This window comes from Zootermopsis nevadensis, unplaced genomic scaffold (genome assembly GCF_977971745.1).
Source record: "Zootermopsis nevadensis isolate Lab colony 2312 unplaced genomic scaffold, Znev_1.0 Znev_ptg000013l, whole genome shotgun sequence".
In the NCBI taxonomy this organism is placed as follows: domain Eukaryota; kingdom Metazoa; phylum Arthropoda; class Insecta; order Blattodea; family Termopsidae; genus Zootermopsis; species Zootermopsis nevadensis.
In genome coordinates, this window is record NW_028259145.1 from 2,284,706 (window position 1) to 2,311,203 (window position 26,498).

Genomic DNA, 26,498 nt, shown 5'->3' on the forward strand with positions numbered 1-26,498 from the left:
TACTCAGCTATTCGTTGATTTAGACGATTGCACTGTGTTTTCAGTAGACATGAATTTAATTGCTTTTATAATTTGGATTGTCTGATATTTAACACCGCGTTTGCAAGCTTTTAATATTTTAAATTTGATATTCGAGGTCTGCATTAGCATTTGACTGACGATTTTAAATTTGGTCTGTAACCGCTGCTGCATATAAAGCCCAAACCGAACTTCCATTGTCGTAAAAAAATAAAATTTAATCGAAAAATTGTTTCGAAAACGGTTTAACGTTTATTTAACTAAAAATATTTCATACATGTACAATGTCTCACTGGGTGCACGCATCGCTCTACATTTCAAACTCCAAAATAACAATAAAAAAACTTTGTCAGTGTAAATAACATTTCAGGAATGGGAACGACACTTTTCGATCACCCTGTTATTTTCTGACTGCAAAGTTTCTGCGACCATGAGCTACATCATAGTGACGGTCACGGAGGAGATGGAAAGGGGTAGCAAGAAGCCCCTTGCATTATCAGCTCCCCTCCCTCCTCGTACCTCTACTGGCTGACCTCAATTATGTGTATTTATAACAGTCGACGAAACTCAGCGGTAGAGTTCGCGCGAGCAGTGGTGGCCTCTAAATACGCGATGTGTAAGCCGGGAGAGGGGAGTTTAGTAGTAGCGGGGGTCGCACAGCCTCGGCTGCGGTGACGCACCGAACTAAACACAGAGCTACAAACCAACTGAAGCTGACACCCTCTCTATCGCGTGCTTCGGATGGGTCCAACTCACACGACCAAAATCAGTCCTTTGCGCAGGTACCAACATTTCTCGCGCGACCTCTATCTTGCTATAAGTACATTGGACCCAACGTAACTCTGAGCTTGGTCGAGCCTTACAAGCGTGCATGTGGGAGGGAGGGGAAGACCGCGAAGTGATGGTATTTAAGGAGAGATTTTCCCGTCTTTTCCTTCATTTGGTTCCTTACTTTGTTTATTTTTTCTAGTTTTCTTTCGTTCTATATCTCCTCTTTCCTTCTCTCTTTCGTTCCAATCTTGTTTGCGTTTTGGTATTTTCTCTTCGTGGGAAATTTCTCTTTAATGCGTTCCGGTTTCACATTCAGCGGTTGCCAGAATATGAGCATAAAACCATGTGATGTTTCACATTTTCTCTCTCGTCTCAGAATCCAATTAAGTATAAGATATTAAACAAAGAAGTAAAGCATTACCAAGTCTCTGCGATGTCGAGAGTTAATGCTTGTTACTTGAATGAACTGAAGGTGGCAGGTGTGCGCTGTGTACCAGGAACTCGATCCATTGAAAACTAGCAGAATCAGTTCAAGGCCACTTCAAGTACTTACGTCATGAAACATATATCACTGTAGTGTAAACAGCTTTATGTATACGTGCGAATTAATCTTTTCAACTTTTCAGTTTAGGACGACCAGAACAAGATCTTGTAATACCACAATATAATGCGCAATTACACCTTCATTTTTTTTTTTCACATATTCTACTTATCGATATACAATACAATATCGATATGTTGGGAATTTTTATAAATATAACTCGTAGATTGAGAATGGTTGTCCACACTGTCTCGGGCAAATACCAGGATATTATATTAAATTAATTATTCCGTAATCATTATATCATTTGACTCTGCGAGTTCACGCTCTCTAATTCTTGGATCGTATTTCTTACTATCGATTCTGCCTGGTATATCGATACATCGTACGTTAGCAGTCGATTTGTTGATAGATACTGCCATAATCGTGCGTCTTTTCCGTATGTGCTTTGGTCTACATACTAAAAAGAATTGAATACTTTTCTTGCAAAATGGGCGTAAGGAATTTCGTAAAACAACTCGCGCGCTCAAACAATTACATGTACCACTGTTATTCTGATTTTTTCAGTTTTGCTAGGCACGTAAGCAGATATTTTAAACTTAATTAGAAATCTTTTTTTTTTACATTTCGAAAGTAATTATATTTATGATATCAGAAACATATATACTAACTCAGCATATGGCTACTGAATTCTATATATATATATTTCGTCTGGTATTCATAGGGTATATAACCCAGGTAAGATTATGAACATTATGAAAAATATAGACAAGACATCGAAACCTCCGACAGTCAATCAATTCAGATAATTATACGTCTTGAACTTTCGATTTTACCACAGTTTTCAGACAGAAATGTAATTAAATGCAATGTGTAGTATAAATCCTTTACTGAAACCTTCAAACACCACACGTAAACAAGACTGAAAATAAGAAAAATTAACGATAATTGACATTTAAATATCCTCACATTTCCGACTTCACAGAGGTGACTGACATGCAAACATCTTTGTTGTTGTTATATGTTTTACGATTGAACTTTGGACATGTACAAAGTCTGTATTGTTCCAAGAGAGAGAGAGAGAGAGAGAGAGAGGAGGAAACAGCTGACGAGGAAAACTTGATCGACTGTTGAGCTAACTCCATGCGGTCGAGTCCTTGAGAAACTTACCCTAAAAAAATCCTCAGATTTTTATAGAACCTGAATGTTTACAAGAACCTGCCACTGCTTTCTACCCTGAGCCAGATTAATCCAGCCACACCGGTCCACTTTAACATTATTCTGTCTTCTACAAAGTGAAATATCCAAATATTTTCTTTGCGAATTTATTTACGTAATAAACTGTAGTGATTATGATTCTTTGAACGTATGGGCCTAAATATATTCTTGCAAAGCTAATCACAACACATAAAGCCCATCACAATGTAGATTCTTAAATTATTTTTATTTGTATGTCGTTAAATTTATATAATATCGGGATGTGTTCCAATTTAAGAACATTTACTTTCCCTTATTACAACTCTATAAAAATAAAATTACCTTCACTTCCAAGCGTCATCACTTCAGACAGTATGTTTATCTAAAACGTTGGTATTTACTGACGAGTATACACGGCGCCAAAATCTCATTAACCTGATCGCCGTGAAAACGTATGTTATATAGTCTATTAATTCCTTGTAAGGCGAAAAATTTCATAATAATTTAGCACGAAACAATTTCTGAAGTACTTCTTGCGACAAAGTGTCACCAGTGCAAGAATCTCGATGTTACGTCATCGAATAACTTTAGAATGAAGAACCAATAACGCAAATACATTGTAACTCGTCTTCAGGTTCGGAAAGTATTTTATTCTAGCTTGGATCTTGGTTTTACAGATAAAATATTATTCATTTTCTCGTGTCGTAAACCCAAGTACCCTGAAATACAAATAAACTCACGTGTTTTCAAATATCGCTGCTCAAAGACAAGCATTTGTTCAGCTTGAAGCTTCTGTTATCTTTACCCCCCGCTGATGAAAGCCACACTACGTTATATGTGACAACAGTTTCATCTGCAGAGGTTATAGACTTACGTATAAAGATGAACGAAGTTGTAAGATCAAATCTAAAAGTTCTTGACGATGGTGGTGAGTCATTTGAATAAAAATTTTCTTGGATATTATCCATCGTCTAGTAAATAAAATATAAAATATATATTGTATTTACTAGACGATGGATAATATCCAAGAATTTTTTTATTAAATATATATAAAATATATATTTTATTTATTAGACGATGGATAATATCCAAGAAAATGTTTATTAAATATATATAAAATATATATTTTATTTACTAGACGATGGATAATATCAAAGAAAATGTTTATTAAATATATAAAATATATATTTTATTTACTAGACGATGGATAATATCCAAGAATTTTTTTATTAAATATATATAAAATATATATTTTATTTACTAGACGATGGATAATATCAAAGAAAATGTTTATTAAATATATATAAAATATATATTTTATTTACTAGACGATGGATAATATCAAAGAAAATGTTTATTAAATATATATAAAATATATATTTTATTTACTAGACGATGGATAATATCCAAGAAAATTTTTATTAAATATATATAAAATATATATTTTATTTACTAGACGATGGATAATAGCCAAGAAAATGTTTATTAAATATATATAAAATATATATTTTATTTATTAGACGATGGATAATATCCAAGAAAATGTTTATTAAATATATATAAAATATATATTTTATTTACTAGACGATGGATAATATCCAAGAAAATTTTTATTAAATATATATAAAATATATATTTTATTTACTAGACGATGGATAATATCTAAGAAAATGTTTATTCAAGTGGTAAGATGTTCATAAATAATGAGTTTATGGCTTTGTTTCCAAATACTTATAAAGTTTGTTGTCGCATCGTACTAAGAAAAATCATTTCAAAACTGGTCTGTAATACCTTTGGTGCTCGATAAGAAGGATCAGTTTAAGCGCAACACAACGTAACGTAACTGGGCTCAAAAAGTATAAAATACGTTTCGCGTTTTCGAAAGGGACTAAATATTAACAGTAGTTGAATCGAAATGACATCAAACATTTCCCTAACGTATCTTCCCCTGACGTCAATTTGAACTTAACTTCTGTTTCCATCCCAACATATATAAATTATTTAAAATTATCAAATGATTTATTGCGTCTACGTTATGTTTAGTAATAATTGTACTTATCGAAAGCAGTCCGCCCTATTCTGAACCGTACAATAGCAGAGTTTACAGAACTGTGTCTGTAACCATGGCCTTGAACTTGCCAGGAGTCAAAGAGGTCCATCCCAGACCTCCGTAGGAAACCTAGGGTTTAATTTAAGGAACAAGTTGAATGCAAACAGCATAGCCATGCTCCGACCTTGGCGCAAAGCGCGTGTTTACTGTTCTATTACCCTGCTTTGTGTTCTTACCACCAGGATCGTCACATTCGGTCGAGCTAATAAACAGACAGTAGACTTCGTCCTTGGTTCATTGTAATGGAACTTTGTCAGTTTGGTTATCTTGAGTTATGTAGAACTGTAGAGTTGTTTATGAACGTGTAATAGTGAGTCATGGCATTTTAACATTCAGCTTGTGTATTTGTCTGGCGAGAATTAAAATAATCATAAAACCGTGGTCTAGAACTGGTGAAGGTATAAGTGAACTCCACTATACGTCATGATGGCGTCTGACCAGAGGGAAAGTTACCTTCAGATTTGCTCTAAGATATTTCGGGGCGTCACTGACCTTCACAAAAAAAACACACAGGTAATGATTCGCCAATGATTTTTATGCACGAGTCTTTAAGCTCATAATGATTATTGTTTAATGTTTTTATTTAGTATTATTGAATTAAATTATATTATTTAGGTATCGTATTTAGCCCATTTACTTGTGAAATTTTATTCAATAATTGAATTATTATTATTATATTTATTTTCATTTATTTTTTTCGTATTTGTAATGTTTTATTTTTATTATTATTGAAATGAATTTAATTATTTATTATATTTTATCGTGTACTCTGGTTTAGTGCTTGGCTGTTGTGAAGCACTTAAATAGATTAATTGAATTGAATTATCATAAATACATGCTTCGCCTATAAAAGAGAAGATATTGTCGTGAGTAATTCCAACCTAACCTAACTAAAGACGATTTTTTTGGTTATTGGACAAGCATTTGAAGATACTAAATTAACAAATACAATAGCACATAAAATGTCTGAGCAGAAAAGTATTTTAAACTCGAGGCTTTTTGGCATTGAAAGGAGAACACAAAGATAATAAATTCACTTGCCATAAAAACTATAAAAATACGATATATATCAATAAATTTAATCATAAACTCCCTCGTTCTTGGTGTCTTCTCCATGACAACACAACCACTGAACAAGAGAACAACTGAACAGATCCTACTGCAAAATATTCACACTAGACGGTACATAAAATCATTGATGCAAGTCTGTCTGAACAATAATATATTTTAAACTCGCTTAGTGTTTTTTAACACTGCGCAAACCCAAAATTGTTCGTTAATATTGCACTTGGAGGGGGCCTTTAAGGCTCCCCGTTTGAACTTTCCCTCTTTTATTAACGTATCTCAGATATTTTGAAACGGTTAGAACGCTGGCCTTGTAATCCTGGGGTCTCGAGTTCGATTCCCGGCGGTGCCCGAATTTATAACTTGTGTTGGGCAAGGCCGTGGTCTAGGCAACACGGAGTTTTCCTCCGTGGCATCCCAACAATTACTCCAGTCACACACAGAAGAAGGCAATGGCAAACCACTTCTGGATCATCTGCCAAGAACGTATATGAACAGGTCCCAGTCCGAGAAAAGGATGGAAGGATCCTGTTCATATGGACCTGTCGTCAGACAGAACACTAAATAATAATAAGATGAGGTGGTCTAGCGGTTAGAACGCTGGCCTTGTAATCCTGGGGTCTCGGGTTCGATTCCCGGCGGTGCCCGAATTTATAACTTGTGTTGGGCAAGGCCGTGGTCTAGGCAACACGGAGTTTTCCTCCGTGGCATCCCAACAATTACTCCATTCACACACAGAAGAAGGCAATGGCAAACCACTTCTGGATCATCTGCCAAGAACGTATATGAACAGGTCCCAGTCCGAGAAAAGGATGGAAGGATCCTGTACATAATATGTCGCCAACCTCCTGTTAAGGAGATATTTTGGGCACAGTATTCCTGACGTTAGGATTTGTCTCTTAACTGAGATTCGAATAGAGAGCTCTCGAGGTAGTGACCTCAACGCTGGACGTTCGGGCAAAGGAAGTTAAATTTCTCGCTTGCAGACCCAAGCACCTTTCTTAATTCGCCATGTTTAACGGCGGTTTCGTAAATTGTAAAGAAATTGGCAGGTTTATCGTCAAATGTGATAAATTATGAATGATTGATTTAAAACGACGTTGAACGAGGAATAAGAGAATTTTCTTGAAGGGATTTAAGAAAACCAAGAAACCTCAGTCACACGACCCGTCCATCAGACCGAGAATCGAATAGGAAACCTTCTGAATATAAGAGCTAGACTGTTATCGGCGACAGCGAATTCAATCCGCGTTAATACGTCCACGCGCTCCGCGCTGGCTTAAAACTGGTAAATGATTAGAATAATTTTGTATTCGTTTTGTTACATTATGAGTTACAAGTTCTAGATTTGCATTCGGATGAACCCAGTTTGAATCTCGACACATCAGACGTTTGAGCATTGAGATTTTTTATGTTTACTCTCAGTCTCTCCAGGCAAATGTCGAACTAGAAGATGTGGCTTGGAGGACCGCCAATCACAAACATTTCCATTTGACCCCCAATAAAATGTGCAGTTTAAAAGCTCGATTAAAATACCCAAGAATCGGTTTATAAAACAACGAATGAGAAATGACCATGATTTGGGTAAAATCCGCCGGTCTGTCCGAAAGTAATGAGGGAACACGTGAAACTTTTATCAGGATTTATGATTACTTAGGCCAAAGTCAGATCGTGGACATCCCCCCCTCCAAACACCAAGAACAGGATTTCGGAGTACACCGAAAAATTTGGGTGACCCGAAACTTTCGTAACATAAATATTACGAATTATTTCATTTCTTGAATGACGCAAAAGATGTGGGTGTTCCTCTAAGCAGAACGCAGTTCCTGGTGAGTCACATTCTACAAGAACTTATCAAATATTACGAAAGCATTCGTGAATACCAGACAGATAAGGATGTTCTGTGTGAGGCTGCCTCCGTCCTCTTTGGCAACACCAAGAGATGGTGGAATGTGTAAATGTTGTTATTAAATCCCCACCGTTCGTTCATTTTGCGTGTTTTGTGCAAACGATGAAACTGAAAATAAATACGGGAATAAAATGTCGGACGTAACGAAACAAAATTTAAAATTAGAAATCCATTCTCCCCTTGTGATCGTATAAAGTTACCGATGCAAGCATCTGGATTTCTCATAGACAGAATTATTTCATGTGTGAACACCAACCAGATGGCTTACGGAACCCGAAGGTTCATCACCGAATTAACCAAAGCCCTCCACCAGACCCTGTCCTGGGCCAACAAAATCCAGTCTCCTTCAACTCCTATCTCCCATAGATCCAACCTGAGATTATCCTCCCATCTACGTCTAGGTCTCCCCAGAGGTCTCTTCCCCTCAGGCTTCCCAAATAGTGGACCCAACCAACCAGATGGCTTACGTAACCCGAAGGTTCATCACCGAATTAACCAAAGCTCTGTCCTTGGCCAACAAAATCCAGTCTCCTTCAACTCCTATCTCCCATAGATTCCGCCTGAGATTATCCTCCCATCTACGTCTAGATCTCTCCAGAGGTCTCTTCCCCTCAGGCTTCCCAAATAGTGGACCCAACCAACCAGATGGCTTACGTAACCCGAAGGTTCATCACCGAATTAACCAAAGCCCTCCACCGGACCCTGTCCTGGGCCAACAAAATCCAGTCTCCTTCAACTCCTATCTCCCATAGATTCCGCCTGACATTATCCTCCCATCTACGTCTAGGTCTCCCCAGAGGTCTCTTCCCCTCAGGCTTCCCAACCAATACCCGGTGCACACCTCTTGTCCCATCCATGCGCGCTACATGCCCAGCCCATCTCATTCTTCTCGACTTATAACATTGAGAAGAAAAGGTATGAGAATAAAGAAGATTGTAGATTTAAGACGAGCAGCGTTAGATCTGTTTCTAGATATTTCCAATCACTGGGAAGGGCTGAATAAAACCCGGTTCTTCGAGCGCCATCCGGGATTCGACACCGTGTCTATTGTAGACTCAGTGATCGTATTTGCCCGCGCAACTCTAGGAAAGTCCGATCGAACTCCAGTCCAGTTCTGGGGTGGGTCTGACATCACCCCTTAACCCCTCAACCCGCGGCCAGCCGATGTATTAAACCTCATAACTGAAGTATTATTGAATAAAAAAATGTAGATCACGAATTAGAAAATTATCTTACCTTTCACGAAACTCTAGAACAAGTTTCTAGATTTATCTTTCGTGTAATATTTTTATTGAATAAGATAATTTCCAACGAACGTTCTGCATTCATATTCAGGATATAATAATGACCTTGAAAATATATACAGGGTGTTTCTTTGTAAACGTTGGTTGTATTTATGAACACAAATTTTCATTCGGATATAAATTCACACCCTTAAGCTGGGCGGAAGTTAAGGGTTACCGACAAGATTAATTATCAGCAATACGATTTCTGACACACCACCTGACGTGAACATAAAGACGTCCATATTAAGGGAAATCGATTCTGTTTCTGTTGTTAGTAGCACGAAAATCACCTGTAGAAGAAATTCTTTCGGTACGTTGGCTTCCAAAAAGGTCACCAGTGGGTCAGGGTACTTAATTTATAGCATATAAAAATCTCTGGGAAACATCGCGTTACGCGCACAAAGGCATTGGAATACGAACTGAAAGTTGTCACAGGATGATTCACGTTTGCTGCTCTGTTTTCTTTCAAGATGAAAGAGACATCTCCAATTAATGTACTTTAACTCTTCTCCTAACTTACGTAATATTTACACGAGAAACAAATATGCAAACACACCAACGTCAGTCTTTGCACAACTTCGTTCTAATAACTTCTTTTGATGTCCAAGATTGTGATCTCGTCTTCCTCCGCTCGGTGTTCGTCACTTTTTTTTTATAGGAGTCAGTTGTCCATTTATCACACCAGTTGCGCTGTAATTATTCAGCGCCAGAGGCTAGCAGCGGGGAGAGGAGGAACTTGGCACCAGACGCGTATAGGCTTTATAACCTAAACTGACACACGTTTCTCACATTAAAAACGATACGCCTCCCATCTATGAATGGGTTTTGGATGTATGAATGGACGAACGAAACTAAATGATCTTGCCCTAGGTTACTGTTATTTTACTCTCTGGATGTTGGTACTGCTCAGCTTTTATTATCATAAAAAGCGATATAGGATCTATTTATTATTCAAAGCGCTATGCGGAAATGCGTGCGTGTTTTGTTATTCAGTTGAGTGACTTTTAAGCCGGGTTGTTACGCTTTTCAAAACAGATTCAACTACCACGTGGCATCCGACATTGAGCAAGGTCGGGAATGATTTTATATCCACGTCACGAGGCTGCGGGGAAGAGAGAGGAAGACAGATGTAAAGAGTAAGGTTGTTCTCTGACATGGATAATCATGACTCATCTGATGGACAGTGTGTGACTTGTTGCTGGTCGATTATAGTAAAGATGTATACGCGTTGTGACTGGAATACTAATTGCAAATGGCTGCCTCCTAACGGAATTGCGACTATGCGTGGAGAAACATTTAAATCTTTTGGCTCGATGGAATTATCTGCTGTTCCTTGCGGTTTATTTAATGACGTTTTCAGTAACTCAGGCTCTATTAACGACAAACTGAATATGGAATGAAGTGGTCGTGGCCTAATGAAATGTGCTGTCTCGGAATTTGCCTGGATGAACTGGAGAAAACCACGACACATCAAAGTTACGATAGATTTATGGAATTATTAGTGCAATGTCTTTGACAGCTTTGAAGGAAGGCAGACCACATAAATTCTTTAATAGCCTCCATTTTTAACAATTTTTGACGGCCATTAGAACGATAATAACATTGAAGACCAATATGAAATGTACAGTACAGTACTTAGGTTGATATACCGACTTATATGATTGATAAATTAATGTTATTCAATAAATATAAATATTAATTTACGAGCAAAATCCAAGTGGTAAGGAATTTACGTTGTTAAATGAAAGAATAAAGCATTTATTATTAAGCCTTTACGGTGAAAATTGTTCAAAACTACTCATTTATTAATTTAGTTTAAATTATGTTATGTGACATTACTTTGCTAATTGGGAAATTTAAAAACTATATTACCATTAAATATATCGATTAAGGGCCATATTGTACACGAATATCGAATAGCCTGTATATCGAGTCGTGAATATCGATATAAAATATCGATACCAAATATCGATACAAAATATCGATACAAAATATCGATACAAAATATCGATGTAAAATATCGATATAAAATATCGATACAAAATATCGATAGAAAATATCGACAGGCTTAGGAAGCAAAATATCGATATTGTTTAATAATAATAAGTTTATGTACCTATTCAAGACGTCTGTGGTCTTGACGTTTGTAATAATGATGTGCACACGTTTAGAATTAATCCTCGTTCATCGACGGGCAGACTATCTGCCCTCAGCGAAATATGAAGTAATAACAAGTAGCTCTTGAATACGCGGACAAATTTTGAATATGACGTCGGAAAATAGACGGTAACTCTGTCGCGAGCATCCAATTTCCCATTCTCGAGTTTAACGCGCGACTTGGCGTTTCACAGTGGCAATTGTCTATTCTCCCGCCTTCGTCTGCTGGCGTTGGTGATTAAAAATACACGAGACTGCGTGCCCCCTCAATGGAATTGGTCGGTTCACAATTTACTTAGCGTAAGTCTTTAAAAAAAAAAACTTCCACGTATTTTTCGCAGCCCACATCCTCAAAAATCTACGTCACATATTCCAATCTTTGTCTCCCCCTTCAACTGTTCCTTCCATTACCAAATTAACCAACCCTGGGTGCATCAGAATGTGTCCCACAATCCTATGTCTTCTTCTGTTAAAATTTTCCCACAGAATCATTATATACATACTCATCTTTCATGTCGATTTTAACCTCATTTTATGCTGTATAAAGTCTGCAATTGAAACAGTGTATTTAAATAAAAATTCAATAAAATAATAATTTTATTTCGTAACGACAACTTTGTGTATCAGACAACCATTTCTTAAATCAAATGTTAAAGGATCTCAATACATTAGTGTATACAAATTTCGTCTCGGGTGTCACATTTTGACAAATCACTCTGAAGACATCCTAGCCTTAATACGTAGATTCTGAAGTTAATTATATACACTCTTAACCTCACTTCTGACCGAATAGTACGTATACTCTTAACTTCACGGAAATATTTAAGTGAATATATCCCAAGTGTTTACAATGCGTAAAGTATTAAGAACTTCCCTTACAGCGGTTTGTTAAGTGGAATTGTGAACCGACTGTGGAATTGGTTACGCTCTGTGTCTGTCTGTCTTCTCTCTTCTCATTCGCTCTCATTTCTCCCTCTCCATATCTCATCCTCTCTTCCTCAGGTCCCGTTACTGTGTTTTCAATAACACGTGCTGCTATGAATCCAAATCGCGTAGATACTTCTCGTTCGGCCTTGTACCCTGCCTACGCAAAGGATGGAAACTTCCTTAACAGCGAGTAACAGCTCAATTTTCTGCAGAATTTAAGAGGAGGGAGGGATATATTATTATAAAACTTTGTGAATGGATGTGTGTACAAAGTCCTATACTTGTATTTTAAATATAATATTTGTATTCAGAAACGTGGAAAAGTTTCTTAATGTTTCCGACACGTACGAGGTGCGATCGGAAAGTTTCAAGACTGCGCGTATAAAAACCCGTACACTTATCTCAGGTATTAAATTCATCCCTCACCCTCGAAGTAGTTCCCCTGGGAGTGAACACAACGATCCCAGCGCCGCTGCCAAGCCTGGAAGCATCCCTGGAAATCTTTCTTTGTCAGCCTGTCAAGCACCATCTGCGATTCTGCCTGAATCTCTTCTATCGTCTCAAATCTCATTCCCTTTAGCTGAATTTTCATCTTTGGGAAGAGGAAGAAGTCACACGGAGCTTAGAAAGGAAGTTGGGGTCGGTTCTTGCAAGATCTTTGAGCTCCTGACAAACGAGAAGTCGATTCTGCTTCTGGTCCTCAGACAGGATGCGTCGCATGTAGAGTTCTTCCTTTAGAATCAGCTGACATGTCCCATAGCCTATCCCAACAATGTCGCACAAGTCGTTGATGGTACGACGTGGATCTTCGTGAATCTTCGTAACATTTTCGGGCGTTGTGCTCGAAGATGGTCGTCCAGAACGCTCGTCATCATCGACAGAGGTTCGGCCATTTTTAAAACGTGAATGCCACACAAAAGTTTGTGCGGACTCCCCAAATGCTTGCTTTAGCATTTCATAGGTTTCCGTAGCCGTTTTGGCGAGTCTTTGGCAAAATTTGATGCACACGCCATTCCGAAATCGCAGGAGGGTCGGTGTAATGCACTACCAAAACGCCCGTAACTAAGAAACAAATGCTAATTCGATGATGCCGGCTGGCACACTGATTCACTATGAATGTAGGCCGCACCCCCTAGCGGCAGAAGCTTGTACTACATCCGGTTCGCCCTCTATTGACACAGTCTTGTAACTTTCCGATCGCACCTTACAAAAAAAATTATCTCTGCGGCACGTACGTAAATTAAAATATAGATTGGGTTTGTGTTTGTAATTATGAAAGTCGTTTCATATTCGATTCTGTATTCTTTGAATTTTAATTATTCAATATACGAGTTAAAGACATCGTAGAGTTTATTTTATTTCAGAATTACACATTTTTAAAAACGTGCTGTGATATTTTGACTTAATTACGATGATGTAACGCACTTTTTCTCATTCTAAACTTAAGAAGCTAAATGTTTGTATGCAAATAATCTGGCGAGAGATTTTAATAGACGTAGACTTGCAATGCAGGTCTTGTGCACTTCATGTAATCTCTCAAATGCTACGAGATATTACAGTTTATTTAAACGGGTTTAATATTTACTATACGCCTTTGAAGTCACACTTACAAATATACTACGCAACCTTGAACACTGTTTTGTAATTCCAATTAGTGCAGACCTTTATGAATCATTTTGTGTGGGAGTTTGTATAAAAACCGAACATTAGTGGTGTTAATGTTGTTTATGAAGTGTAGGCTTTTCATATGCACGGTGCAAATGTTTAGCTAGTGATTCGTTATTTTCGGACGTGCCCCATTTAGCCGCGAGTGTAGTGTTTGGTGGACAACTGGGTTTCTGCTAAAGACAAGCAAGGAGAGAAGATTCATTTTACTTGTGAATTCACGTATTGTGAGCTAAGGAATGACACAGTTCATGAAGTGTGTATTAGTATATAATGTTAAAGATTTTACGAACACAAAAAAAAATTATATGCATAACTGTAGACAAGTGACACTAAAATAAAATGTGTCAGGTTACCTTAGATTAGGTTAGGTTTGGTTACCTTAGGTTAGGTTAGGTTTGGTTACCTTAGATTAGGTTAGGTTTGGTTACCTTAGATTGGGTTAGGTTTGGTTACCTTAGATTAGGTTAGGTTTGGTTAGGTTACCTTAGATTAGGTTACGTTAGGTTAGGTTACCTTAGATTATGTTAGGTTACCTTAGATTAGGTTAGGTTTGGTTACCTTAGATTAGGTTAGGTTTGGTTAGGTTACCTTAGATTATGTTAGGTTACCTTAGATTAGGTTAGGTTTGGTTACCTTAGATTAGGTTAGGTTTGGTTAGGTTACCTTAGATTGGGTTAGGTTTGGTTACCTTAGATTAGGTTAGGTTTGGTTAGGTTACCTTAGATTATGTTAGGTTACCTTAGATTAGGTTAGGTTTGGTTAGGTTACCTTAGATTGGGTTAGGTTTGGTTACCTTAGATTAGGTTAGGTTTGGTTAGGTTACCTTAGATTGGGTTAGGTTAGGTTACGTTAGGTTTGTGGAATGCTTCGTGTGAACGTTAAGAGCCTTTTTTAGGATATCTCAATTTTGCTTTCTGGGATACTTAAGACACGAGTGAAACACTCATGAGGGTGGGGTGACTTGTCCGTGGCAGACCATGGGAACAGGTAAGGAGAAACATTAAGATGCAGAGATTTTATGGCGTACTTGAAATGCACTCTAAAATGTTATTGTTTTTCCATTCCTTACACAACATCTATTATTTATAATGTGTGGACAACGGCATGTTTCGGCATTAATGTGCCATCCACAGGCTGCTTTGTGTGGGTAACGCAAATACTATGTTGAATTGAAAAGCTATTTTTTCAGAAATGGTTCATTGAGGAAAAACGCCTGGTATATAAACCGAATTCTATAAAACTGATCGAATTTAAAATTGTGGTATCGTGCATTTCTTAATATTGACCAAAATTCTAGTTCCTTCAAGCTTTATAGCATTTGTAATGTGCGATATTAATGTTTAAGTTCTGGAATATATTTACTTAGGTGTTTTTGATGGACTGACATGGAGAGTAGTTTGATAACAGATCATTTTTATGGATATGTGATCGCTGTTTAGGCTGCAACAACGGATTGCTTCGTTACTAATCCATACGCCAGACCAGACCAGACCAACCTAACCTAACCTAACCTAACCTAACCTAACCCAACCCAACCTAACCTAAGCTAACGTAACCCAGCACATGCTAACCTAACTAGTAGTTACTTTTACGTATTTTCAATGTTGTCAAAAATAACCGTACCATACGTAACATAAATTATACTTGCCGAAACGTGACATGGGGATCACGCGTGCTCAAGCGTGACAGAGCGTGTCTATGCGTGACCTAGCGCTCCCGTCGTGACAAGGGATCATCATAAGTGTCGTAATATGACGAAGATTTACAAAGCGTGACCATGCGTGACTAAGCGTGACAAAGCGTGACCAGCCGTAATTTACTGTAAAGACTTGACGATATGTGTCCAGAAGTGTCGGCAGATGACGAATAATGCAAAGCGTGACCATGCGTGACAAAGCGTGACTAAGCGTGACTATGCGTGATTTACTGTAAGGGCGTGACGAGATGTGGCCAGAAGTGTCGGAAGTTGACGAATTATACAAAGCGTGATCATGCGTGACAAAGCGTGATCATGCGTGACAAAGCGTGACTAAGCGTGACTATGCGTGATTTACTGTTAAGGCGTAACGAAATGTGGCCAGTAGATTGGAAAAATGAGAAATTTAAACAAGGCGTGACTATGCGTGACAAAGCGTGACTGGTCGTGACGTACTGTAACGGCGTGACGAATTGTGGCCATAAGTGTCGAATCGTCACAAAAATTTTCAAAACAATACCAAACGTAACAAAATACACAAACCTAACCTAACCTAACCTAACCTAACCTAACCTAACCCAACCCAACCCAACCTAACCTAAGCTAACGTAACCCAGCACATGCTAACCTAACTACTAGTTACATCTAACGTATTGCAATGTTGTCAAAAATAACCGTACCGTACGTAACATAAGTTAGACGTTCCGAAACGTGACATGGGGATCACGCGTGCTCAAGCGTGACAGAGCATGTCTATGCGTGACCTAGCGCTCCCGTCGTGACAAGGGATCATCATAAGTGTCGTAATATGACGAAGATTTACAAAGCGTGACCATGCGTGACTAAGCGTGACAAAGCGTGACCAACCGTAATTTACTGTAAAGACTTGACGATATGTGTCCAGAAGTGTCGGCAGATGACGAATAATGAAAAGCGTGACCATGCGTGACTAAGCGTGACAAAGCGTGACCAGCCGTAATTTACTGTAAAGACTTGACGATATGTGTCCAGAAGTGTCGGCAGATGACGAATAATGAAAAGCGTGATCATGCGTGACAAAGCGTGACTATGCGTGATTTACTGTTAAGGCGTAACGAAATGTGGCCAGTAGATTGGAAAAATGAGAAATTTAAACAAGGCGTGACCATGCGTGACAAAGCGTGACAAAGCGTGACTGGTCGTGACGCACTGTAACGGCGTGACGAATTGTGGCCATAAGAGTCGAATCGTCACAAAAATTTTCAAAACAATACCAAACGTAACAAAATACAGAAACCTAACCTAACCTAACCTAACCTAACCTATCCTAACCTAACCTAACCTAACCTAACCTAACCTAACCTAACCTAACCTAACCCAACCCAACCCAACCTAACCTAAGCTAACGTAACCCAGCACATGCTGATCTAACTACTAGTTACTTTTACGTATTTTCAATATTGTCAAAAATAACCGTACCGTACGTAACATAAGTTAGATGTTCCGAAACGTGACATGGGGATCACGCGTGCTCAAGCGTGACAGAGCGTGTCTATGCGTGACCTAGCGCTCCCGTCGTGACAAGGGATCATCATAAGTGTCGTAATATGACGAAGATTTACAAAGCGTGACCATGCGTGACTAAGCGTGACAAAGCGTGACCAACCGTAATTTACTGTAAAGACTTGACGATATGTGTCCAGAAGTGTCGGCAGATGACGAATAATGCAAAGCGTGACCATGCGTGACAAAGCGTGACTAAGCGTGACTATGCGTGATTTACTGTAAAGGCGTGACGAGATGTGGCCAGAAGTGTCGGAAGTTGACGAATTATACAAAGCGTGATCATGCGTGACAAAGCGTGATCATGCGTGACAAAGCGTGACTATGCGTGATTTACTGTTAAGGCGTAACGAAATGTGGCCAGTAGATTGGAAAAATGACAAATTTAAACAAGGCGTGACTATGCGTGACAAAGCGTGACTGGTCGTGACGTACTGTAACGGCGTGACGAATTGTGGCCATAAGTGTCGAATCGTCACAAAAATTTTCAAAACAATACCAAACGTAACAAAATACAGAAACCTAACCTAACCTAACCTAACCTATCCTAACCTAACCTAACCTAACCTAACCTAACCTAACCTAACCCAACCCAACCCAACCTAACCTAAGCTAACGTAACCCAGCACATGCTAACCTAACTAGTAGTTACTTTTACGTATTTTTAATATTGTCAAAAATAACCGTACCGTACGTAACATAAATTATACTTGCCGAAACGTGACATGGGGATCACGCGTGCTCAAGCGTGACAGAGCGTGTCTATGCGTGACTTAGCGCTCCCGTCGTGACAAGGGATCATCATAAGTGTCGTAATATGACGAAGATTTACAAAGCGTGACCATGCGTGACTAAGCGTGACAAAGCGTGACCAGCCGTAATTTACTGTAAAGACTTGACGATATGTGTCCAGAAGTGTCGGCAGATGACGAATAATGAAAAGCGTGACCATGCGTGACAAAGCGTGACTAAGCGTGACTATGCGTGATTTACTGTAAAGGCGTGACGAGATGTGGCCAGAAGTGTCGGAAGTTGACGAATTATACAAAGCGTGATCATGCGTGACAAAGCGTGATCATGCGTGACAAAGCGTAACTAAGCGTGACTATGCGTGATTTACTGTTAAGGCGTGACGAAATGTGGCCAGTAGATTGGAAAAATGAGAAATTTAAACAAGGCGTGACTATGCGTGACAAAGCGTGACTGGTCGTGACGTACTGTAACGGCGTGACGAATTGTGGCCATAAGTGTCGAATCGTCACAAAAATTTTCAAAACAATACCAAACGTAACAAAATACAGAAACCTAACCTAACCTAACCTAACCTAACCTAACCTATCCTAACCTAACCTAACCTAACCTAACCTAACCTAACCTAACCTAACCTAACCTAACCTAACCTAACCCAACCCAACCCAACCTAACCTAAGCTAACGTAACCCAGCACATGCTAACCTAACTAGTAGTTACTTTTACGTATTTTTAATATTGTCAAAAATAACCGTACCGTACGTTACATAAATTATACTTGCCGAAACGTGACATGGGGATCACGCGTGCTCAAGCGTGACAGAGCGTGTCTATGGGTGACCTAGCGCTCCCGTCGTGACAAGGGATCATCATAAGTGTCGTAATATGACGAAGATTTACAAAGCGTGACCATGCGTGACTAAGCGTGACAAAGCGTGACCAGCCGTAATTTACTGTAAAGACTTGACGATATGTGTCCAGAAGTGTCGGCAGATGACGAATAATGAAAAGCGTGACCATGCGTGACAAAGCGTGACTAAGCGTGACTATGCGTGATTTACTGTAAGGGCGTGACGAGATGTGGCCAGAAGTGTCGGAAGTTGACGAATTATACAAAGCGTGATCATGCGTGACAAAGCGTGATTATGCGTGACAAAGCGTGACTAAGCGTGAGTATGCGTGATTTACTGTTAAGGCGTAACGAAATGTGGCCAGTAGATTGGAAAAATGAGAAATTTAAACAAGGCGTGACAAAGCGTGACTGGTCGTGACGTACTGTAACGGCGTGACGAATTGTGGCCATAAGTGTCGAATCGTCACAAAAATTTTCAAAACAATACCAAACGTAACAAAATACACAAACCTAACCTAACATAACCTAACCTAACCTAACCTAACCTAACCTAACCTAACCTAACCTAACCCAACCTAACCTAACCTAACCTAACCTAACCTAACCTAACCCAAGCCGACCTAAGCTAACGTAACCCAGCACATGCTAACCTAACTACTAGTTACATCTAACGTATTTTCAATGTTGTCAAAAATAACCGTACCATACGTAACATAAGTTAGACGTGCCGAAACGTGACATGGGGATCAGGCGTGCTCAAGCGTGACAGAGCGTGTCTATGCGTGACCTAGCGCTCCCGTCGTGACAAGGGATCATCATAAGTGTCGAAATACGACGAAGATTTACAAAGCGTGACCATGCGTGACTAGGCGTGACAAAGCGTGACCAACCGTAATTTACTGTAAAGACTTGACGATATGTGTCCAGAAGTGTCGGCAGATGACGAATAATGCAAAGCGTGACCATGCGTGACAAAGCGTGACAAAGCGTGACTGGTCGTGACGTACTGTAACGGCGTGACGAATTGTGGCCGTAAGTGTCGAATCGTCACAAAAATTTTCAAAACAATACCAAACGTAACAAAATACACAAGCCTAACCTAACCTAACCTAACCTAACCTAACCTAACCTAACCTAACCTAACCTAACCTAACCCAACCTAACCTAAGCTAACGTAACCCAGCACATGCTAACCTAACTAGTAGTTACTTTTACGTATCTTCAATATTGTCAAAAATAACCGTACCGTACGTAACATAAATTATACTTGCCGAAACGTGACATGGGGATCACGCGTGTTCAAGCGTGACAGAGCGTGTCTATGCGTGACCTAGCGCTCCCGTCGTGGCAAGGGATCATCGTAATTGTCATGTGTGACTTAAACTCTCAAAATTTTACGATGATTGCAGAGATGCAGGCAAATGAAAGATAACATTTCTAGATTCTGTACGAGAAGTTATAAATAAATCGATTATAGTGTTTCTGAACGAAATGGCCTACGAATTCCACGCCTCGTCAGTGTTGACGACACATCATACAAACAGTTATATGCGTTTTCATCAATGAACTAGGAAATATGAAAACGCAGGTGGTTTGGCGTTTGTGTGTGAGTTACTGAGGAGTTCGTATGAATCGACTTTTCTCGCTGTGTAGGACGAGAGATTCACGAAGGACTTCTCAAGGTCGTACCGCTGGTCCGATGTCACGTATGCATGGAATCGACCTTTAGCCAAAAGAGAATGTAAACATGTTGATGAACGAGTCCTGTCTTTGGTTCAAAATGTGTACAACACGTCATATAGACCTTACGTGCCCCTTAAAACACGCACAAGACCTGAATACTCGGACCGAGTTCAGTATAGCAGCAATGGAATGTTATGTTTCCAGCCTGGAACGAGATCTCGCATCAACGCTATTTCTCATTCTTCGAACGAATTCTGGAACTGAAAAATTAAAAAAAATGAGTTAGATTTGAGTTTCTCACGGCGGGGAAATTTGAAGATGGCTGTATTCTGGTTTGCAGGGCCGTGTAGCCCGGTAGATGTTTTCTGACGTTTCAGCAATGTTTGCTGCCTACGTCATTGTACTTCTTGTCGCCATGATTATGGCGGTACCTCTGAAACGTCGGTGAACTTCTACCGGACAACTCTCTCTCTCTCATCTTCCTTGATGTACTCAGGATTTCACAACGGGAGAACTCGTCCTTAGATACGTATTTTCCTAGCAACGCGTAACATTTTGATGAATCAGTTTCCAAACACACTGTATCCTAGACCGCCACACGCAATAAAGAGAAGATGTTTTGCGGTTTCTTATTTGTAGTCATGCCAACACTCCCTCACGAATTTTCCCTGTGGTGTGGCTAAGCTAATCTGTGCTTTATCGAGCCAGGATCATCCTTAATGGCTAACTTATGGTATAAGGACCATTTGCCCGCGGGATTTCTCTTTGAATGGTCCTTTCATTCATACAACCATTCATTCATTCATTTTACTATATCTCCTACCTTTTTTCATCTCTCTTACCACTCTCCTTCCTCATATTCTATTATCTCCTTCCCCTCCTCACCAAATCTTTCTTGACAGCAAATCCCCGCTGGGATGCCGATAAAAGAATGGTCCTTCCGATCACGACCTTTAAGGACCACAATACAATGCTTACAGAAGCATATTACCGTACACATCTTACTTAATGACAATTTAGCAAAAGGAAATAAACACCCGATGTAATCGTATAGACCAGGGGTCATCAACCTTTTTTGTTCGGGTTCGATTCCCGGCGGTGCCCGAATTTATAACTTGTGTTGGGCAAGGCCGTGGTCTAGGCAACACGGAGTTTTCCTCCGTGGCATCCCAACAATTACTCCATTCACACACAGAAGAAGGCAATGGCAAACCACTTCTGGATCATCTGCCAAGAACGTATATGAACAGGTCCCAGTCCGAGAAAAGGATGGAAGGATCCTGTTCATATGGACCTGTCGTCACACAGAACACTAAATAAAATATATAATAATACCCCCAGATATAATTTCTCTTCAACTTTGTACCCCCCAAAATTGTTGGTGTATAATTCAAGTTATACGTAGTATATAATCTACATCTAAAATAAATTAAATAAATTACATTACTGATTATTCAGTGTTTATCATATTTTTTTTTAAATTTCACGTACCCCCGGGGGTACGCGTACCCCAGGTTGAATAACACTGCTATAGACCAGGGATTCTCAACCTTGCGTACCACTAATTCTAATTTAACACATTAAATGTACCACAAACCAAATTCGTTGAGAGAAAACTGTTATTTATGTTAATATTAACTTTTGATTTTCTTACGTAGTTCGCGTACCATAGGTTGAGGAACACTGCTATAGACCCAGGACGCGCTATGCGTTACGACACCAGAGTATCTCTGATCAGGGCTGAAAACATTGCAGATTGTCAACAAAGTCTTCTTAGGTCAGCAGTCGCATCATTTGGTTAAACTCTACCGACGTTTAGAAAACCATCTTTGTCCTCATTTTCGTGATGGTTTAGTGGTTTTAAAGTCGACTCAACTTCTTCAGTTATCCGCTGTTAATACATTAAACAAAATGAACCCAAACTTAAAAACTGAACTTGAGTAACAAGCAACATACCGTAAACTCTACGTTATTGTCTAAAGACTCTTGGCTACATTCCAGTAACTAAACTACCTGGTGGAGTGTCCTTGAGAATCTCACGGTTGTTCAACGAGTCAAGACATTCTCCGACTTTCATGGAACACGAGGGTTCATTACGTGTCCTTCACAACAACTCACGAGATACTTGAAACCAGGCCTTACTTCAAGACGTGTTACGTTCAGATAAATTTTAATATTACGCATAGATCTTCCAAGTGACTTCTTTCTAGATCTTTCCTAGTTTTACGACAAGCTTACTGACACATTCTTAACAAATGTAAGAGCCTACTAGCAGCACGTGAAATTACTGTCAGGAAACAATTTCCTCAGTCACAGATTTAAATTTATTATTTAAGATATGGTAAAGTTGCGTCATATTGTGATATAATAAGTATATATTAAATCTTGTCCGTCTAATCACAATAAAATTCTTATTAAATATTAAAATATTATAATAATTAACATTTAAAATATTAAATGATGTTCTTTATCGAAATATTCGATTTACATTTGAAAAATGATGGTCTAATGTAAATCGAATATTTCGATAAAGAACATCATTTGATATTTTAAATATTTTAAATTTTAATTATTGTAATATTTTAATATTTAATAAGAATTTTATTGTGATTAGACGGACAAGATTTAATATATATTTATTATTTAAATTTAGTTTCAGGCTTTAATGGGAAATTTTTTAAATTTATTTACCTTCGTGTCCACTGTATGTATTTATAGTCTGATTATCAGGCATAAAACCACGTTACTATCTTGATATTGAGTAAAGATTTTAAAAAAAAAATATAAAATAGAATGAAATGCTTTCTTTCACGACGTGATTTGCGTCTTATAGAATCAACAGGTCGATTCAACAACCGGGCTCGAGTTTTATTTCGTATACAGTCCTATTGCGAGACGTGGTTGGCGACCATGGGCTCCCAGCATGCCTCAGGCCGATAAAAAAAGAAACGTGATATTTCGCATGATTACGTCATGCGTCACGTGACTGGGGAAGGTAACGGTGGGCTGAAACATGCCTTCAGCGTGACCTTATTGTACATCTGCATCGCGTAATTAGATATACAAGTGAAAATAAATCTACCATCGTCCACGGAAGTATTTTTTTCACGATCTCACGTACCAATTTTAGAGTTCCGAAGGATTCTCCAAATACTGTTACACTTTAATAATTTCGAATGATTGCGGAAATGTTCACTGCCGAAGTCAATTTTGATTTTTAAATATTCTTAACGATTTTCCGCTTGAAGTATGGAGTTAAAGGCTTATTATTATTATTTAGTGTTCTGTTTGACGACAGGTCCATATGAACAGGATCCTTCCATCCTTTTCTCGGACTGGGACCTGTTCATATACGTTCTTGGCAGATGATCCAGAAGTGGTTTGCCATTGCCTTCTTCTGTGTGTGAATGGAGTAATTGTTGGGATGCCACGGAGGAAAACTCCGTGTTGCCTAGACCACGGCCTTGCCCAACACAAGTTATAAAGTCGGGCACCGCCGGGAATCGAACCCGAGACACCAGTAAGGATGACATGGGAAGAGATTTATACGTGCAGAAAACTAGGTTATGTGTGGATATTAAATATTGATATTTTTGACTGGGTTTAATGTACAAGGAGATCACGAATTAAAGCGTTTTTACAATTACCATACTCTGTATTGTTCTACGATTGAAAGACACAGTAAATCTGATCAATAATTTATATTATACAGGCGATAACCTCCCCGCCTACTTTCCTTTCAATAATATTGTTCTCTTTTACGTATGCGAGTCGTATGTACATTCAATGAATGACTACACACAATGTATATGTTACTACAACAGCTGTTAGTGATAGTACATTCATATGACGTTATTAAAACATCAACAGGTGATGCCTATTATGTAACAGAGAGCAGTAACCGCGGATTGTTTAGGAAGTCATTTTGTTTTTTTCCAATTAAATTCATTTGGAGCCATACGTCACATTCACGCACGTCTGGGCTCTCCGCTACGTCACGGTCTAGAACGACGTATCTGACACCTGTCGGCCGAACTGTCGTTGCAAACTCGGAAACCCGTTCACAGATAACTAACGAGCTGACAAGCTGAAGTGAGCATATCAGGAACTATCCTTTAAATTCATAATGAGCATAGCACATAGCATAAGGAGATGAGAGGTTAAACGAAACTTAACCTTAAAAATTTTTTGGGCGGTTTTCGAAATGTTGGCCTACGCCGAGAAAAGAATTGTCCAGTCCAAAAAAAATTCTGTTACCATTAGACAGTTTCTGGAATTACCTCAAAACGAGGTAAAATTACGAAAGATATACAGAAAATGCAGAAATACGACAAAAGATGAAATCATTCTCAGTTAAATTTCCCACTGGTAGACTAATATTAAAATGTATCTCAAAGTAATAGGGCGTCGAACTGTTTTAGCATCCATTAGCGAACTGGTAATAGACCAATTGGCACTGTGAAAAGAGGGGAAATTTCTTGAAAATCGGGGGAAATGTTGGCATTTGAAGAATTCTGTTTCATGACGTTAATTCTTGGGGGTTTTTTATGGACGGTTTTTCGAGTGCATAAGTTTAAGGATAATTTAAAACTTCTTGACGATGGTGAAGAGTCAATTGAATAAAAATTTTCTTGGATATTATCCATCGTCTAGTAAATATAAAACTTAAAACGACGTTTCGGAGATGGGACTCTATCTCCGTCTTAAAGTTCCTACACAGTTGGGCCCACTAGATAGAGCTAATTGGTCCGGAGATACGGATTAGCTCTATCTAGTGGGCCCAACTGTGTAGGAACCTGAAGACGGAGATAGAGTCCCATCTCCGAAACGTCGTTTTTTACGTTTTATATTTACTAGACGATGGATAATATCCAAGGAAATTTTTATTCAATTTAAGGATAATTGTTTTATAATTTGATATATTATTTCGTGTTACCATTTCAAAAAGCTTGGCCTAAATATATATTTAGTTGAGATATTTTTACAGATAAAAGAGGTTTTGAGACTTCGTTTTTGGATTTAAGTTACTTTTAACGCATGAACGGTAAGGATACGGAAGGAAGTGGCCGTGCTTGAAGGGACTCATAGAAAGCACTAGAAACATCCGGACTAGAAGGTATCTTAGCAGAGATCTAAACCCGGGTCTTGTAAAATTTGAAACATTGTCCTCTCCACTCAACTATGACACTTGGTAATAAAACGTAACATTTTATTAATTTACTGTTATAAAAGACTCTTTGAAACACGTGAAAGGAGAGAGAGAGGGGAATAGGTGGGAAAATATTGAGAAACACTACATTTAACTCTTCTAACTGAGACGACGTACCGGTACGTTCGGCATTTAAGTGAGATTCGTGTTCCTTCGTCGGGTATGGTCTCTGCTAGCTCTGGTCCTTGCTGGCTCGCATTTAGAATGGACCACACAGAGGACGAATTTTTCACTTTTCTACAGATTATATGACGATAATCAAGATTGCGATGGATGGTTGAGGGAATCTGCGGCTTTATGTATAATCCTATCCACGTTAGGAGCCTGGTATTAGTGGACAAGGGGAGGTCAAGCCGATAAATCTGTACCTTCCTTGACCATTCGGTCCCCTTCAAGTTCAGTGTCTGTGACCTGTATCTTGTAGAGATCTTCCTAAACTCTTCTTAATTACTCACGTTTTTGTAATATATTTTTTTAATTAATGAAAAATTTATAAAAGAAAATACTCGAACAATTTATGAATATTTTAAAGGTGACGTCTTTAATACACATGGCTTTTTAACTGTTTTGAATTAAACAAACCGAACGTTGCGTTGTAGATGTTGGCACCCCTGTTTTGTGGTCGACAGTTCCGGTTAAGATTCTAACCGAAAATTCAGGCTGTACTGAACATGTAATTCATCTTAGTACCTCAGGCTAAAAGCTGAACCACTTTTGTTTCCGTGTTTTTCTTAATTGACCGCTGACAATCATCCATGTTACGCCAATTGATACTAAGAAAACTAACGGACTGGGACCTGTTCATATACGTTCTTGGCAGATGATCAAGAAGTGGTTTGCCATTGCCTTCTTCTGTGTGTGAATGGAGTAATTGTTGGGATGCCACGGAGGAAAACTCCGTGTTGCCTAGACCACGGCCTTGCCCAACACAAGTTATAAATTCGAACCCGAGACCCCAGGATTACAAGGCCAGCGTTCTAACCGCTAGACCACCTCATCTTATTATTATTTAGTGTTCTGTCTGACGACAGGTCCATATGAACAGGATCCTTCCATCCTTTTCTCGGACTGGGACCTGTTCATATACGTTCTTGGCAGATGATCCAGAAGTGGTTT

The 26,498-nt window shown here is 38.8% G+C and overlaps 1 long non-coding RNA gene across 1 annotated transcript in view; it reads left to right on the top strand.

The window, feature by feature from the left end:
* Positions 1–4,872: 4,872 nt before the first annotated feature.
* Positions 4,873–26,498, top strand: part of LOC147873835 (uncharacterized) — a 113,014-nt gene continuing 91,388 nt past the window's right edge. Inside the window, exon 1 of the long non-coding RNA XR_015535033.1 lies at positions 4,873–5,150. This is a non-coding gene — a long non-coding RNA (uncharacterized LOC147873835). The remainder of the gene's footprint in view (positions 5,151–26,498) is intronic.